The following is a 13,984-nucleotide window of genomic DNA, read 5'->3' as shown; positions in this document are numbered from 1 at the left end:
TCCTCCTGCTTCTCTCTTTAACAAAATGAATAAAAATATTTTTCATGCGTGTCATAAATATTAGATAACTTGAAATTGGGTTTTCCCTTATTGCGGGGCTGGTATTTTTAGCACGCATCTGAAAAAAATGTGGCATTGGCTCTTGCAGATCTCTTTCCTGGGTTCTAGCCTGGTAATTAGCCCTTAATTTCACCAGGATTATTTTCCCCAGGCTCTCCCCAAAAAAGTGCATGCTAATTATGAATTATCCTCACTTGTTCATTAAAGCAAGCCCTCAAAGGGCTTCGTTGAGACGACAGTTTATTAACCTGAAACAGGCTCTCCTATGTTCTTCAAATCATTAAGGCCTTCAAAATATTTTACACGCAGAACGTTCCTGGGAATTTACAGCAACCTTGCACGTAAGCTGACTCCCAGTCATTTCACCCTTTGTCCTGACCCATCCTTTCAGAGTGAGTACAGACAGTCCCGTCTGTAACCTCCAGGCTCATGAAATGAACACCTCCCAGCGGGAGATGAGAGCTGTCCTTTTTGGTGGCTCACCGCCCACCCGCCTCTGCCCCCAGATGGCTGAGACGTGGCCCACCTTGGCACACAACACACAATGAGGTGTGGGCAAAGGTGGGGAGCACCCCCTGGCTTGATGACCCCCCCCAAATGCAGAGTACGAGCCCCTTAGAGTGGGGTCCATCCGTCTCCACTGCCTTCCCTGGAGGGTCCACACGGCGGCCTCTCCCACCCTTCCCTTGGTCCCCAGCAATGTCCAAATGAAGGTTCCTCCTGTTGATAGATTTTCAGAAACAGATCACTGGTGATACATGCACGTGGACACACACACAGTGGGATTCTACCCAGCCGTTGAAAAGAATGAAACTTTGCCACTTGCAATGACATGGATAGACTTGCAGGATACTACGCCAAGTGAAATAAGTCAAAGACTGTTTGATATCACTTATGTGTATAACAGAAAAAATAAATATATAAAGCCCATGCAATGCAACCAGGGATGCACCACTTGCCGCAAGTAGAGAAAGCCAAAGCATAGCAACAGAGCCCCAGGCAACCCCAAAAATAACAATTAAAATAAGAATTTAAAACCTGGTCCTCAGGGCCTGTGATTCTGTGACCTCACATGGCAAGAGGGACTCTGCTCAGCTCAGCTCAGTCACTCAGTCGTGTCCAGCTGTTTGCGATCCCATGGACTGCAGCACACCAGGCTTCCCTGTCCATCAACAACTCCCAGAGCCTATTCAAACTCATGTCCATTGAGTCAGTGATGTCATCCAGCCATCTCATCCTCTGTCATCCCCGTCTCCTCCTGCCTTCAATCTTTCCCAGCATCAAGGTCTTTTCCAGTGAGTCAGTTCTTCTCACGAGATGGCCAAAGTATTGCACCTTCAGCTTCAACATCAGTCCTTTCAATGAATATTCAGGACTGATTCCCTTTAGGATGGACTGGTTGGATCTCCTCACAGTCCAGGGGACTCTCAAGAGTCTTCTCCAACACCACAGTTCAAAAGCATCAATTCCTCAGTGCTCAGCTTTCTTTATAGTCCAACTCTCATATCCATACATGACTACTGGAAAAACCAAACTTTGACTAGACAGACCTTTGTTGGCAAAGTAATGTTTCTGCTTCTTAATATGCTATCTAGATTGGTCATAGCTTTTCTTCCAAGGAGTAAGAGTCTTTTAATTTCATGGCTGCAATCACCATCTGCAGTGATTTTGGACACCCCCCCCCCCGCCCCCGCAAAAAATAAAGTCTCTCACTGTTTCCATTGTTTGCCCATCTGTTTGCCATGAAGTGATGGGACCAGGTGCCATGATCTTAGTTTTCTGAATGTTGAGTTTTAAGCCAACTTTTTCACTCTCCTCTTTAGATGTCATCAATTACAGATCTGGAGATGGAGACCTTGTCCTTGGTGGTCTGAGCGGGCCCCTAGAATCCCAAGGATGCTTGTAAGAGGAAGGCAGGAAAGTCAGGAGCAGAAAAGGAGATGTGAGCCTGGAAGCAGAGGTGTGAGTCAGCACGGTGAAGCTGGTCCGCTGCTGGCTTTGAAGACGCAGAGAGGGGCCAGGAGCCAAGGAAAGCAGGTGCCTTCTGGAACCTGGAAGAGACAGAAAAACAAGAGTGTCCCACCCCCGAGCCTGGAGAAGGACCCAGCCCTGCCAACAACCTGTTTCAGACCACTGACCTCTAGCCCAGTGAGAGCTTCAGCATATGTTGCTTTAAAGCTCTTTCAGCTTGTGATAATGATAGCAGCCACGGGCAACCAATGCGGGGAGGATTAACAACCAACAATGGACAATGTGGGAAAGAAAGAACATCAAAGGAGGAGTGGAGGTTATTCCTGCCTCCTACGTACCACCTCTCTCCCCCGGAGGCCACTGGACTGAGGCAGGGCACTCAGGTGGGCATGGAGTCCCAGGAGGGAGGGGGCTCATTGCTTCCCTCAGGCCAGCCCTGGAAACCTGCCTGCTTGTAGCTTTCATCTCTTGGGGTTGGATGTGATAGAACTTCTCGGTCTCCACCTTCTCTCCTCTTTGGGAGGCAAATTCCAGAGAAGTGCTTGTCGCTCAGTCGAGTCCACTCTCTGAAGTTTCCTTGGGATTTTGCAGTGGGAGACAGGAAGCCGAGGGAGAAGTTGGATCTGAGAGCTCTTACTGCTGGATAGGAGGGAACAACCTCGAGCCAACGGGGGAAATGCAAAGAGCGGGTGATTTGATGCCAAGTGAGATGAATGTCAGCTCTGCCGCCAGCGATTCTTTGTTCATCCAGGTGGCTCTTAACATTCCCATGTACACTTAGCACAACTTCTGAGAGGCTCCTTGGGTCAGATGTGCGATCATTCCCCAATCCGTAGGTGTGTGTGAAATAAGAAGCGGTCTCTCGGAAGGCTCTTAGAAATGCCGGGTTATCTGGATGCTCCCAGTGAAATGACGGGGATGCTTAAATGCAGAAGAGGGAGGCAGGAAAACTCCAACCAGAGAAGATCTGACTCTGAAAGAATGCTGAGAAAAGACTCAGTGTTCCTACACCTGGCTCCAGGTGTAGGAAGACACATGGAGCAGAGCTGAGCCAGGCCAGAGTCGAAACACAGCCCGCGAGCTTCGTGAGCCAGAAATAGACAACGGCTGTAGCAGATAAAGCTCGTACGGTACAGCACAGGGTGGAGTGTGCGAGGACCAGCCTCCACTGCACCCTGCACGACAGGGAAGGGCTGGGAATGGATGTGAGGACCACAGGAACCATCGGGAACCACAATGCCCAAACGCGGTGGAAGAAACCTAGAGAATTTGTTTTCACGAGGAGCTACGGAGCAGAGACTTCAGTGCAGCAACGCAGGCTGAACGAGGAGGAGAACGGAGTGTGGCGAGGACTCTGCCCAGGACGGCACGGTGCTGACATGTGGTCCCTTGTCAGCAGAGACTCGGACATACAAGGACGCCCCTGCTTTGACTTGTGAAGGTCTGCAGTCCACCGAGGGCAATGCCCAAGGGAAAGACTAGGACCCCGGTGCCTTGAAGGGCACTGGGGTGACCCCAGGAAGCTGATCCTTTAGGAAGCTGGCTTTTCTCAACCCCCTGTACATCCCTTAATGTCAGGAATCCGGCCTTACAACACTCTGGAGATTCCAGTAAGGGGCACTGTCGTAAGAATGTGCCCTGGGAAATGTGTCCAGCTGTGCGTGTGCCGCACTCCCCTCACCAAGAGTTGTAAGGAAGACAGGAAATACACCTTTACCTGTCAAGGTCAGGTACCTGTCACCTTGTTGGAGTCTCTACAAACTATATGCTGGACCGAGACAACAACAACAACAAAATGGCTTTTCTCATTTTTCTTGGCAGCAGTCTGGCCTCAGTCTTCGCTCGTTCTGTAAGATGAAATCCTGGTGAGGAGTCCGACTTTCTAATATTGTAAATTAGAACCATACAGAGGGCACTTTCGTGGTGGTCTAGTGGGTAAGACTCCCGCTGCAGGGGGCAAGGGTTCATTTCCTGATTTGGAAACTAAGATCCTGCATGCTATATGGTGCAACAAAAAAAAGTTATTATTTTTTTATTTTTAAAATAAAATAAACTAAAGAGAGAGAGAGCTCTCCACAGGAGAGGTACAGGGTCTTAAACAGCGGGACCTAAGTCAGCAGTCAAGGTAGCAGAGGCTTTGCTAGGGAAGCAAGACTAGGCCAGTGGATGACCCAATCAGAGTGGACAGAGGACATTCTAAGGTGGGGGGAAATGGGTGTGAACAGTTCCTGAGAGGAGATGGAGGAAGGTCCCCTCCCCCAGGGGAGAAAAGGACTCATGACCCCACTTTGTCATGACACCTGCTTTGTCCTCTCCAAGAGGTGATGGGGAAAGTAAGCGCTGTACTTAGAATCCAAAAATTATCCTGGGCTACTGGCACATTGTAGCTTTGAAAATGAGTGTGGCTTGCATCCTGCCCCTAGTGAAGTCGATTTAATTCATTGCTGTGTGGCGTGGCCTGGGTTATGGGACTTTTAAAAGCTTTTCTAGTATTTTCAATATGCAGCCCAGATTGAGACTTGCTGATCGAAAGCAGTGGTTCCCCAGTTTTGGCATGCACAAGATATTTGTTAAAACACAGATTTCTTTTCTTCTCTCTTTTCTTTAAAAAATCTTGTGGCTGCACCACGCAGCATGTGGGATCTTAGTTCCCCGACCAGGGATTAAACCCACACTCCCTTGCTGGCAGCATGGAGTCTTAACCACTGGACCACTAATGAAAGTGCCCTAAACACAGATTTCTTGGCCCCACGCCTAGAATTCTCAAGTCAGGAGGTGTGAATGAGGTTGGGCCATTTGTACTTCTCATAATCTGCCAAATGATGCTGATATTGCTCGGGCTTCCCCATAGCTCAGCAGGAAAGAACCTGCCTGCCGATGCAGGAGATGCAGGATGAGGGTTCGATCCCTGGATAAGGAGGATCTCCTGGAGAAGGAAATAGCTACCCACTCCAGTATTCTTGCTTGGGAAATCCCGTGGACAGAGGAGCCTGGTGGTCTATACAGTTCATAGGGTCGCAAAGAGCTGGACAAGACTGAGCAAATGAGGATACATGAATGCTGATGTTGTTGATCCCGGGACCACAGTTTGAGGACCACTAAGTGAAGTGAAATTTGCTCAGTGGTGTCAGACTCTTTGTGACCCCATGGACTATACAATCCATGGAATTCTCCAGGCCAGAATACTGAAGTGGGTAGTCTTTCCCTTCTCCAGAGGATATTCCCAACCCAGGCATTGAACCCAGGTCTCCCGCATTGCAGGCAGATTCTTTACCAGCTAAGCCACAAGAGAGGTGGACTAGCCTGGGTGGTCCTGGTCTCTTCCATTATCTCATTCAAATGACAGACTAGCCTGTTGGTATTGGCCTAATCCGTGGTCTCAGTAAAAAGGCAGAATAGCCCATGTGGGCCTGGCCTAATCAGGGGCAGCAATCAAAAGCAGGTCTAGCCTGGGTGGGCCAAACCTAATCAGTGTGATCATGAAAGGAAGAATAGCCTGTGTGAGCCTGGTCTAATCAGAGATGTCAGTCAAATGGCAGACTAGCTCGGGTGGGCCTGGCCCAATCACTGGTGCCAATCAAAAGGGAGACTAGACAGGGTGGGCCTGGCCTAATCAGTGGTGTCAATCAAAAGGCAGACTAGCCTGGGTGGGCCTGGCCTAATCAGTGGTGTCAAACGAAAGGCAGACTAGCCTGTTGGTACTGCCCTAATCCGTGGTCTAATTCAAATAACAGACTAGCCTGCTGGTTACGGCCTAATCCGTAGTCTCAATCAAATGAAAGACTAGCCTGTTGGTCCTAGCCTAATCCATGGTCTAAATCAAAAGACAGACTAGCCTGGGTGGGCCTGGCCTAATCAGTGGTGTCAATCAAAAGGGAGACTAGCCTGGATGGGCCTGGCCTAATCCGTGGTGTCAATGAAAAGGCAGACTAGCCTGTTGGTACTGCCCTAATCTGTGGTCTCAATCAAATAACAGACTACCCTGCTGGTACTGGCCTAATCCATGGTCTCAATCAAAAGGCAGACTAGCCTCGGTGGGCCTGGCCTAATCAGTGGTGTCACTATGAAAACAGACTAGCCTGCTGGTACTTGCCTAATCCGTGTTTTGAATCAAAAGGCAGACTAGCCTGGGTGGGCTTGGTCTAATCAGGGGTGTCAATCAAATGGCAGACTAACCTGTTGGTACTGGCCTAATCCGTGGTCTAAGTCAAATAACAGACTAGCCTGCTGGTTATGGCCTAATCCGTGGTCTCAATCAAGTGAAAGACTAGCCTGGGTGGGCCTGGCCTAATCACTGCTGTCAATTAAAAGGCAGACTAGCCTCGGTGGGCCTGGCCTAATCAGTGGTGTCACTATGAAAACAGACTAGCCTGCTGGTACTTGCCTAATCCGTGTTTTGAATCAAAAGGCAGACTAGCCTCAGTGGGCCTGGCCTAATCAACAGTGTCAATCAAAAGGCAGATTAGTCCATTGGTACTGGCCTAATCCGTGATCTCAGTCAAATAACAGACTAGCCTGCTGGTACAGGCATAATCCATGGTCTAAATTAAAAGGCGGACTAGCCTGGGTGGGCCAGGCCTAATCAGTGGTGTCAATTGAAAGGCAAACTCTCCAATTGGTACTGGCCTAATCCGTGGTCTCAGTCAAATAACAGAACAGCCTTCTTGTACTGACCTAATCCAAGGTCTCAGTCAAAAGGCAGACTAGGCTGGGTGGGCATGGCCTAATTCGTGGTGTCAATCGAAAGGCAGATTAGCCTGTTGGTACTGGCCTAATCCGTTGTCTTAGTCAAATAACAGACTACCCTGCTGGTACTGGCCTCATCTGGTTTCAATCAAATGGCAGATTAACCTGGGTGGGCCTGGCCTGATCAGTGGCGTCAAACAAAATGAATACTAGACTGGGTGGGCCTGGCCTAATAAGTAGTGTCAATCGAAAGGCTGATGACCCAGTTGCACTGGCCTAATCTGTGGTCTCAGTCAAATAACAGACTATCCTGCTGGTACTGGCCTAATCTGTGTTCTCAACAAAAGGCAGACTAGCCTGGGTGGCTTCGCCTAATCAGTGGCATCAATTAAAATGAAGAGTAGCCTGGGTGGGCATGGGCTAATCAGTGGTGTCCGTTGAAAGGCAGACTAACCTGTTTATACTGGCCATGTCTATCGTCTCAATCAAAAGGCTGACTAGACTTGGTGGGCCTGGCCTAATCAGTGGCATCAGTCGAAAGGAAGACTAGCCTGAGTGGGCCTGGCCTATTCAGTGGGCTAAATCCAGACTAGCCAGACTAGCCAGTTGGTACTGGCCTAACCCGTGGGGTCAGTCAGATAACAGACTATCCTGTTGGTATTTGCCTAATCTGTGTCCTAAATCAAAAGTTAGACTAGCTTGGATGGGCCTGGCCTAATCAGTGGTCTCAGTCAAATAGCAGAATAGCCTGCTGGTCCTGTACTAATCCATGGTCTCAATCAAAGGGCAGACTAGCCTGGGTGGGCCTTGCCTAATCAGTGCGGTCAGTCAAAAGGCAGACTAGCCTGAGTGGGCCTGGTCTAATCAGTGGCATCATTCGAAGGGAAGACTAGCCTGGTTGGCCCTAGCCTAAACAGTGGTGTCAATCGAAAGGAAGACTAGCCTGGGTAGGCCTGCCCTAATCAGTAGCATCAATCGAAAGGATGACGAACCTGGGTGGGCCTAGCCCAATCAGTGGAGTCAATCGAAAGGCAGACTAGCCTACTCAGGTCAGTTCAGTCACTCAGTTGAGTCCAAATCTTTGCGACCCCATGAACTGCAGCACGCCAGGCCTTCCTGTCCATCACCAACTCCCAGAGTTCACTCAAACTCATGTCCATTGAGTCCGTGATCCATCCGGCCATCTCATCCTCTGTGGTCCCCTTCTCCTCCTGCCCCTAATCCCTCCCAGCATTAGAGTCTTTTCCAATGAGTCAATCTTCACATGAGGTGGCCAAAGTACTGGAGTTTCAACTTTAGCATCATTCCTTCCAAAAAACACCCAGGATTGATCTTCTTTAGAATGGACTGGTTGGATCTTCTTGCAGTCCAAGGGACTCTCAAGAGTCTTTTCCAACAGCACAGTTCAAAAGCATCAATTCTTCGGTGCTCAGCTTTCTTCACAGTCCAATTCTCACATCCGTACATAACTCCTGGAAAAACCATAGCCTTGACTAGACGGACCTTAGTTGGCAAAGTAATGTCTCTGCTTTTCAATATGCTATCTAGGTTGGTCATAACTTTTCTTCCAAGGAGTAAGCGTCTTTAAATTTCATGGCTGCAGTCACCATCTGCAGTGATTTTGGAGCCCCAAAAATAAAGTCGAATATAGTTTCCACTGTTTCCCCATCTATTTCCCATGAAGTGATGGGACCAGATGCCATGATCTTCATTTTCTGAATGTTGAGCTTTAAGCCAACTTTTTCACTCTCCTCTTTCACTTTCATCAAGAGACTCTTTAGTCCTCTTGGTGGTGTCATCTGCATATCTGAGGTTATTGATATTTCTCCCGGCAATCTTGATTCCAGCTTGTCCTTCTTCCAGCCCAGCGTTTCTCATGATGTTCTCTGCCTGCAAGTTAAATAAGCAGGGTGACAATATACAGCCCTGATGTACTCCTTTCCCTATTTGGAACCAGTCTGTTGCTCCATGTCCAGTTCTAACTGTTGCTTCCTGACTTGCATATAGGTTTCTCAAGAGGCAAGTCAAGTGGTCTGGTATTCCCATCTCTTTCAGAATTTTCCACAGTTTATTGTGATCCACACAGCCAAAGGCTTTGGTATAGTCAAGAAAGCAGAAATAGATGTTTTTCTGGAACTCTCTTGCTTTTTCCATGATCTAGCGGATGTTGGCAGTTTGATCTCTAGTTCCTCTGCCTTTCCTAAAACCAGCTTGAACATCTAGAAGTTCACAGTTCACGTATTACTGAAACCTGGCTTGGAGAATTTTGAGCATTACTTTACTAGCATGTGAGATAAGTGCAATTGCACAGTAGCCTATTGGTGCTTGCCGAATCCATGGTCTGAGTCAAAGAACAGACTAGCCTTCTGATACTGGTCTAATCCATGGTCTCAATCAAAAAGCAGACTAGCCTGGGTGGGCCTGGCCTAATCAGTGGTGTCAATGAAAATGCAGATTAGCCTGGGTGGGCCTAACCTAATCAGTGTGATCATGAAAGGAAGAATAGCCTGTGTGAGCCTGGTCTAATCACAGATGTCAGTCAAATGGCAGACTAGCTCAGGTGGGCCTGGCCCAATCAGTGGTGTCAATCAAAAGGGAGACAAGACAGGGTGGGCCTGGCCTAATCGGTGGTGTCAATCAAGAGGCAGACTAGCCTGGGTGGGCCTGGCCTAATCAGTGGTGTCAATGAAAAGGGAGACTAGCCTGGGTGGGCCTGGCCTAATCAGTGGTGTCAATGAAAAGGGAGACTAGCCTGGGTGGGCCTGGCCTAATCAGTGGTGTCAATGAAAAGGGAGACTAGCCTGGGTGGGCCTGGCCTAATCAGTGGTGTCAATCAAAAGGGAAACTAGCCTGGGTGGGCCTGGCCCAATCAGTGGTGTCAATGAAAAGGCAGACGAGCCTGTTGGTACTGCCCTAATCTGTGGTCTCAATCAAATAACAGACTACCCTGCTGGTACTGGCCTAATCCATGGTCTCAATCAAAAGGCAGACTAGTCTGAGTGGGCCTGGCCTAATCAGTGGTGTTAACCAAAATGCAGACTAGCCTGGTGGGTCTGGCTTAATCAGTGGCATCAATGGGAAAGAAGACTAGCTGGCTGGGTCTAGCCTAATCAGTGGTGTCAATAAATAGGCAGACTAGCCTGGGTGGCCTGGCCTAATCAGTGGTGTAAATTGAAAGGCAGACTTGCCTGCTGGTACTGGCCTAATCTGTGCTCTCAATCAAAGGGAAGACTAGCCTGGGTGGGCCTGGCCTAGTCAGTGGAGTCAATTGAAACGCAGACTAGCCTATTGGTACTGGCCAAATATGTGATCTGAGTCAAATAACAGAGTAGCCTGCTGGTACTGGCCTAATTGTGGTCTCAATCAAAAGGCAGACTAGCCTGGGTGGGCCTGGCCTAATCAGTGGTGTCGAGCAAAAGGAAGACTAGCCTGTTCCTATTGGCCTAGTCCGTGGTCTCAATCGAAAGGATGACTAGACTGGGTGGGCCACTAATCAGTGGTGTCAGTCAAAAGGAAGACTAGCTTTTCGGTACAGGCTCAATCCGTGGTCTCAGTCCAATAACATACTAGCTTGTTGGTACTGGCTTAATCAGTGGTGTCAATCAAAACGAAGTCTAGCCTGGGTGGGCCTGGCCTAATCAGTGGTGTCAATTGAAAGGAAGATTAGCCTGTTGGTACTGGCCTAATCCGTGGTCTCAGTCAAATAACAGACTAGCCTGCAGGTACAGGCATAATCTGTGGTCTAAATCAAAAGGCAGACTGACCTGGGTGGGCTTGACTTAATCAGTGGTGTCAATTGAAAGGGAAACTCTCCAACTGATACTGGCCTAATCCATGTCTCAGTCAAGTAACAGACTAGTCTTCTCGTACTGGCCTAATCCATGGTCTCAATCAAAAGGCAATCTAGGCTGAGTGGGCCTGGCCTAATCAGTGGCGTCAATCGAAAGGAAGATTAGCCTGGGTGGGTCTGGCTTGATCAGTGGTGTTAATCGAAAGGCAGACTACCCTGTTGTTAGTGGCCTAAACTGTGGTCTCAGTCAAATAACATGCTAGACTACTGGTACTGGCCTAATTCATGGTCTCAATCAAAAGGCAAACTATCCTGGGTGGGTCTGGACTAATCAGTGGTATCAATCGAAATGCAGACTATCCTCAGTGGGTCTGGCTTAATCAGTAGTGTCAATCTATAATCAGACTAGCCTCGGTGGGCCTGGACTAATCAGTGGAGTCATTTGAAAGGCAGACAACCTATTGGTACTGGCCTAATCCGTGGTCTCAATCAAAAGCAGACTAGCCTCTGTGGGCCTGGCTTAATCAGTTGCATCAATCGAAATGAAGACTAGCCTGGGTGGGTCTGGCCTAATCAGGGGTATCAATCAATAGGCAGACTATGCTGGTTGGGCCTGGCCTAATCAGTGGGCTCAATACAAAGGTAGATAACTGACTAACCTGTTATCAGTCAGATAACAGAGTAACCTGCAGGTACTGGCCTAATCCGTGGTCTAATTCGAAAGGTAGACTAGCTGGGGTAGGCCTGGCCTAATCAGTGGTGTCAATCAAAAGAAGACTGGCTGGGGTGGGCCTGCCCTAATCAGTGTTGTGAATCGAAATGCAGACTAGCCCGGGTGGACTTGGCCTAATCAGAGGTGTCAATATTAAGGCAGAGTAGACTTGGTGGGCCCAGCCTAATTAAGGCTTCAATTGAAAGGAAGACTAGCCTGGGTGGGCCTGGCCTAATCAGTGGTGTGAATTGAAAGACAGACTAGCCAGTTGGTACAAGCTTAATCTGTGATCTCAGTCAAATAACAGATGAGCCTGCTGGTACTGTCCTAATCCGTGGTCTCTATCAAATGGCAGATGAGTCAGGGTGGGCCTGGCCTAATCAGTGGTGTCAATCAAAAGGGAGACTAGCCGGGGTGGGCCTGGCCTAATCAGTGGCATTGATCTAAAAGAAAACTAGCCTGGGTGTGACTGGCCTAGTCAGAGGCATCAATCGAAAGGAAGACTAGCCTTCTGGACCTGGCCTAATCAATGGTGTCAATCAAAAGGCAGATGAGCCAGGGTGGGCCTGGCCTAATCAGTGGTGTGAATCGAAATGCAGACTAGCCTGGGTGGGCCTGGCCTAATCAGTGGTGTCATTCAAAAGGAAGACTATCCTGTTGCCACTGGCCTACTCCGTGGTCTCAGTGAACTAACAGAATAGGCTGCTGGTACTTGCCTCATCCGTGGTCTAAATCAACAGGTAGAGTAGCCTGGGTGGGCCTAGCCTAATCAGTGGTGTCAATCGAAAAGCAGACTAGCCTGCTGGTACTGGCTTAATCCGTTGTCTCGTTCAAAAGGTAGCCTCGCCTGTGTGGGCCTCGCCTAATCAGTAGGGTCAATCAAAAGAAGACAACCCTGGATGGGCCTAGCCAAATCAGTGGTTCAATCGAAAGGCAGACTCCCCTGGGTGGGCCTGGCCTAATCAGTGTCTTCAATCAAACGGAAGACTAGCCTGAGTTCAGTTCAGTCGCTCAGTCGTGTCCGACTCTTTGCGACCCCATGATTCACAGCATGCCAGGCCTCCCTGTCCATCACCAACTCCTGGAGTTCACTCAGACTCACGTCCATCGAGTCAGTGATGCCATCCAGCCATCTCATCCTCTGTTGTCCCCTTCTCCTCCTGCCCCCAATCCCTCCCAACATCAGAGTCTTTTCCAATGAGTCAACTCTTCGCATGAGGTGGCCAAAGTACTGCAATTTCAGCTTTAGCATCAGTCCTTCCAAAGAACACTCAGGACTGATCTCCTTCAGAATGGACTGGTTGGATCTCCTTGCAGTCCAAGGGACTCTCAAGAGTCTTCTCCAACACCACAGTTCAAAAGCATCAATTCTTCTGTGCTCCGCCTTCTTCACAGTCCAGTTCTCACATCCATACATAACTACTGCAGTAAACCATAGCCTTGACTAGACAGACCTTAGTTGGCAAAGTAATGTCTCTGCTTTTGAATATACTATCTAGGTTGGTCATAACTTTTCTTCCAAGGAGTAAGTGTCATTTAATTTCATGGCTGCAGTCACCATCTGCAGTGATTTTGGAGCCCCAAAAATAAAGTCTGACACTGTTTCCACTGTTCCCCCATCTATTTCCCATGAAGTGATGGGACCGGATGCCATGATCTTCGTTTTCTGAATGTTGAGCTTTAAGCCAACTTTTTCACTCTCCTCTTTCACTTTTATCAAGAGGCTTTTGAGTTCCTCTTCACTTTCTGCCATAAGGGTGGTGTCATCTGCATATCTGAGGTTATTGATATTTCTCCCGGCAGTCTTGATTCCAGCTTGTGTTTCTTCCAGCCCAGCGTTTCTCATGATGTTCTCTGCATGTAAGTTAACTAAGCAGGGTGACAATATACAGCCTTGACGTACTCCTTTTCCTATTTGGAACCAGTCTGTTGTTCCATGTCCAGTTCTAACTGTTGCTTCCTGACTTGCATATAGGTTTCTCAAGAGGCAGGTCAGGTGGTCTGGTATTCCCATCTCTTTCAGAATTTTCCACAGTTTATTGTGATTCACACAGTCAAAGGCTTTGGCATAGTCAAGAAAGCAGAAATAGATGTTTTTCTGGAACTCTCTTGCTTTTCCCATGATCCGGCAGATGTTGGCAATTTGATCTCTGGTTCCTCTGCCTTTTCTGAAACCAGCTTGAACATCTGGAAGTTCACAGTTCACATGTTGCTGAAGCCTGGCTTGGAGAATTTTGAGCACTACTTTACTAGCGTGTGAGATGAGTGCAACTGTGGTTTGAGGAGTGCAATTGTGCACTAGTCAGAGTGGTCCAGGCCTAATCAGTGGTGTCAATCGAAAGGGAGACTAGACTGTTGGTGTTGCCCTAATCCGTGATCGTAGTGAAAGAGCAGACTAGCCTGCTGGTACTTGCCTAATCCGTGGTCTCAGTCAAAAGGCAGAATAGAGTGCGTGGGCCTGGCCTAATCAGCGGTGTCAATTGAAAGAAAGACTAGACTGTTGGTACTGGCCTAATCCATGGTATCAGTCAAATAATGGACTAACCTGCTGGCCCAATCAGTGGTGTCAATCGAGAGGCAGACGAGCCTGCTGGTACTGTCCTAATCCGTGGTCTCAATCAAAGGCAGACTAACCTGGGAGGGCCTGGCCTAATCAGTGGTGTCAATCGAAAGGAAGACTAGACTGGGTGGGCCCGGCCTAATCAGTGGTGTCAATAGGGAGGCAGACTAGCCTGCTGGTGCTTTCCTAATCCGTGGTCTCAATC

Source organism: Capricornis sumatraensis, chromosome X (assembly GCF_032405125.1).
Source record: "Capricornis sumatraensis isolate serow.1 chromosome X, serow.2, whole genome shotgun sequence".
Lineage (NCBI taxonomy): Eukaryota > Metazoa > Chordata > Mammalia > Artiodactyla > Bovidae > Capricornis > Capricornis sumatraensis.
The sequence above is the reverse complement of the archived record's forward strand: the minus strand, read 5'-3'. Positions refer to the sequence as shown.